The sequence below is a fragment of the Cherax quadricarinatus genome, chromosome 2, assembly GCF_038502225.1.
Source record: "Cherax quadricarinatus isolate ZL_2023a chromosome 2, ASM3850222v1, whole genome shotgun sequence".
Lineage (NCBI taxonomy): Eukaryota > Metazoa > Arthropoda > Malacostraca > Decapoda > Parastacidae > Cherax > Cherax quadricarinatus.
In genome coordinates, this window is record NC_091293.1 from 8,516,719 (window position 1) to 8,521,718 (window position 5,000).

At 43.1% G+C, this 5,000-nt stretch overlaps 1 protein-coding gene across 5 annotated transcripts in view; it reads left to right on the forward strand.

The window, feature by feature from the left end:
• LOC128690316 (neuroepithelial cell-transforming gene 1 protein) overlaps positions 1-5,000 on the forward strand; it is a 1,446,122-nt gene that overhangs the window by 824,046 nt on the left and 617,076 nt on the right. The gene's annotated exons all lie outside the window — the stretch shown is intronic.

The following is a 5,000-nucleotide window of genomic DNA, read 5'->3' on the forward strand; positions in this document are numbered from 1 at the left end:
CAAGGAACAACAGTATATAGATGGAAGGACAAAGAACAACAGTATGTAGATGGAAGGACCAGGAACAACAGTATGTAGATGGAAGGACAAGGAACAACAGTATGTACATGGAAGGACCAGGAACAACAGTATGTAGATGGAAGGACAAGGAACAACAGTATGTAGATGGAAGGACCAGGAGCAACAGTATGTAGATGGAAGGACAAGGAACAACAGTATGTAGATGGAAGGACCAGGAACAATAGTATATACAAGGAAGGACAAGTAACAACAGTATATAGATGGAAGGACAATGAGCAACAGTATATAGATGGAAGGACCAGGAACAACAGTACACTGATGTCTTTCTTGATCTTATCCGCCTCTGTGTGGACTCTAATTCCTTTTCCTTCCAAGGGAAATATTATTCTCAAACCTTCGGTGTCGCTATGGGCTCTCCTCTCTCTCCTGTCCTTACTAATCTTTACATGGAATACTTCGAGACTGTTCTTCTTCCTACCCTCGATGTGCAACCTTCACTCTGGCTCCGCTATGTGGATGACATCTTTGCTCTGTGGCCTCATGACTCCAGTCTCTTCCAACCTTTTCTTGAAGCTCTTAACAATCTTGCCCCTTCCATTAAGTTTAAAGCTGAATGGGAATCTAATTCCTTGCTTCCTTTCCTTGATGTCCATGTCCACCGCTCAGATACAGGTTTTTCCTTTTCCGTTTACCGAAAACCTATGCACAGTGGCATGTACATTCACTACTTTTCCTATCATGCTTTCCCTGTCAAGAAAAGTGTTCTTATCTCCCTCTTTCTCCGTGCCCTCCGCATCTGTGATCCTCAGTTCCTTCCAGCAGAAATTTCCACTCTTCATAATTCTGTTTTCCCTGTCTTGGCTACCCTTCCCATTTCATAGACTCTGCCCTCTCACAAGCTAAACGTAATTTCTTCTCCCAAACTCTCTCTACCTGGGAACTCTTCTATCCTCTGCCTTCCCTACATTTCCGGTCTTTCTAATCTCAACAATTCTCTCCGTCCTTAGACATCAAAGCTTACCTTCCGCCAGACTAACACTCTTCGCACTAATCTCGTTCATACCTCTCCTCCCTCTACAGATGTTCCTGGTGTCTACTCTATTTCTTGCTCCTCCTGTCCTCTTCAATACTTCGGAGAAACTGGTCGATCTCTTTCTGATAGACTTAGGGAGCACAAAAATAGTGTTAGGCTTGCCGACACTAACAATGCTCTTTTCTGTCACGTCAGAGATCATAGCCATCCTATTGACTGGTCTTCTGCTAAAACTGTCTTCCCTACTTCCAGCTCGAACAGTCGCCGTCTAGTTGAATCCTCTCTAATATACAACTTTCCTTGTATGAATCTTAGTCCTGGCTTCGTCTCTGTAGATGCCTTCCTCTCCCACTACATTGTAAAATGCTCCAAACTTCAGAACACCCGTGACTTAACCTGACTCCTCATTTTTCTTTTTCTTTTTCTTTTTCTTTTTATTTTTCTTTTTCTTTTTCTTTTTCTTCTTCTCCTTCTTCCCCTTTCCTCTTTCCTTTTTCTCCTCTGGGTTGTCTTTCTCTCTTCTGTCTCGTGTTTCTGTTCCTTCTTTATTTATTTCACCACTTCCCCTTTCACCCACCTCTGTGCACTTGCTCTTACTCTGTGGGCACCTAGCTCCCTTGCAGTGCTCCCCTTCCTTTGTATTTGATTGGCTCCTCCTCCTTATTCCCCACTACTACCACTACCACTACTTACCTCTACCACTACTACTACTACTACTAATACTACTACTACTACTACTACTACTACTACTACTACTACTACTACCACCACCACCTCTTCCTGCCTATATATAGCCGTCCTGCTCCACTTCTGGTTAGTGTGACTTTGTAAATGGTCTAAGTCGGACCGAAACGTCGTCGTAAGCTTCTCTCTTTTATGTGCGGGTTATTTGTGTATCGTTCCAGTCACGGTATTGTGCCTTTTTGTTATTTAGTACACAGTTGAAAGGACAAGGAACAACAGTATGTAGATGGAAGGACCAGGAACGACAGTATATAGATAGAAGGACAAGGAACAGTATATAGATGGAAGGACAAGGAACAGTATATAGATGGAAGGACAAGGAACAACAGTATTTAGATGGAAGGACAAGGAAGAACAGTATACAGAGGGAGAGACAAGGAACAACTGTATGTAGATGGAAGGACAAGGATCAACAGTATATAGATGGAAGGACCAAGAACAACAGTATATAAATGGAAGGACTAGGAATAACATTATATAGATGAAAGGACAAGGAACAACAGTATACAGATGGAAAGACAAGGAACAACAGTATACAGATGGAAAGACCAAGAACAACAGTATATAGATGGAAGGACAAGGAACAATAGTATATAGATGGAAGGACATGGAACAACAGTATATAGATGGAAGGACCAAGAACAACAGTATATAGATGGAAGGACCAGGAACAACAGTATATAGATGGAAGGACAAGGAACCACAGTATATAGATGGAAGGACAAGGAACAACAGTACACAGATGGAAGGACAAGGAACAACAGTATATAGATGGAAGGACAAGAAACAACAATATATAGATGGATGGACAAGGAACAACAGTATATAGATGGAAGGACAAGTAACAACAGTATGTAGATGGAAGGACGAGGAGCAACAGTATGTAGAAGGAAGGACCAGGAACAGCAGTATGTAGATGGAAGGACAAATAACCACAGTATATAGATGGAACGAGGTAACGAGGTTCTGACCAGAGCTTTGGTAAGATGGGAGGGAGGAAGAAGGATGGGTAAGGATGGAATGTAGGAAAGGTTGGGGAGGGAGGAGGGGTAGGTGGGGTTTTAAAAGGTTAGTGGCCTATCCACTTTGGTGTAATTTGAATACGCGTATGTGCATACTGAGTAATTTATAAAGAGGTTGGTTTTATGAGAGGGGTATACCTCCTGCCCATCAATTGCACACTGCTATATTGTCTTTATACCAGTGCGTCATTGAATTGGAAGGATGCATACTGCTTGCAATTGCTTTTTTTCGCAAGAGGTTGGTCAGAAGGCCGCAGCTGCAGGTGGAAGTTGCAGGTCATTTGATGGAGGTTGGTTGCTCACCTGGGGTTGGCTGGCTAAGCAGTGACTGAGGTGGTGTCCTGCTGGAGGGTAGTTGTAGGTGTAACAAGTTTAGTTGTGAGGTGTTGGTTGATAGAAGTGGGTCACCCGGAATTGGTGAGCGTTAGTCCATGTTACTAGACATAGAATGGTTCCGGTGGTATCCATTCTTCTTCTGCGGGGAGGTCGCTTAAGATTTTCGGTTGAGGGAAGTTCTCCTCGTGGATGAAGCGTCGAACTCTTTGCTGGAGGGTCATTCTTTGGGATCTGTGGGGAGGGGTGTTAATGGTATAGTCGGTCGTGTTAACTGGTTGGGGATGGGGTTCTCTCTGTCAGGCTCGTAGAGTTCCTGCATGTCATATAGTTGTCTCTTCGTTAGTCTGTCTAACCGGACATTGATTGTGGTGATTCTCTGCTATATGTGTAGGTCCTCGGTCCTGATTCTGTCTCTGAGTCTGGTGCCAGTGATGGAAGGACAATGAACAACAGTATATAAATGGAACGACAAGGAACAACAGTATATAGATGGAAGGACAAGGAACAACATTATATAGATGAAAGGACCAGGAACAACAGTATATAGATGGAAGGACCAGGAACAACAGTATATAGATGGAAGGACATATATTGATGAAGAATTGAGACACTTATGCAACACATGAGAATCTTTATTGAAGAAACGTTTCGCCACACAGTGGCTTCATCAGTCCAATACAAAGTAGAAACGGGTAAGGAGAGGAGGAATGAGGTAATCAGTCCCTCAAACTGGAATCGATGTGTACAGTCCCCTTCCTTTGTATTTGACTGGCTCCTCCTCCTTATTCCCCACTACTACCACTACCACTACTTACCTCTACCACTACTACTACTACTACTACTACTACTACTACCACCACCACCTCTTCCTGCCTATATATAGCCGTGCCGTGAAGTGCAGCATAGAGCCAGAGAGGTGGCTTATATACTGCAGTCAGATGAGTCGAAGCAGGAGGAGGCGGGATCACAGTGGGACCTTCCACTAGTGTAAGTAGGTCGTCGTCCAAAGGTTGGGCAAGCGTTGAAGTCTTTGTACCAAGATTCCATGATGCTGCAGACGATTTAACTAGATGAATGTTTGAAAGCCGACTGTTGAAGATCTGAGAACACATGGGAATGGGGAACATGTTAGAATTGAAAAACGTTTCGCCACACAGTGGCTTCATCAGTCCAATACAAAGTAGCAATGGGTAAGGAGAGGAGAAGTTTGAGGTAATCAGTTTTCTGACTGCAGTATATAAGCCACGTCTCTGGCTCTATGCTGCACTTGCTATAAGAGTGATGGACTGAACACATCGATTCCAGGTTAAGGGACTGATTACCTCAAACTCCTCCTCTCCTTACCCATTTCTACTTTGTATTGGACTGATGAAGCCACTGTGTGGCGAAACGTTTCTGTAATAAAGATTCCCATGTGTTACATAAGTGTCTCAATTCTTCAACTTGTCAGCTTTCAAAACCATTCATCACAGTATATAGATGGAAGGACCAAGAACAACAGTATATAGATGGAAAGACCAGGAACAACAATATATAGATGGAAGGACAAGGAACAACAATATAAAGATGGAAGGACAAGGAACAACAATATAAAGATGGAAGGACAAGGAACAACAGTGTATAGATGGAAGGACAAGGAACAGCAGTATATAGATGGATGCACAAGGAGCAACAGTATATAGATGGAAGGACAAGGAACAATCAGACAAAGATGGAAGAACCAGGAGCAATAGGACGAAGTTGGAAGGACTAAGAACAACAGGACAGAGATGGAAGCCATACAGGAAAATGTGTCACAGAGACGTTAGGAAATTCCCCTGTAGTCTCAGAGCAGTTAGGAAGCT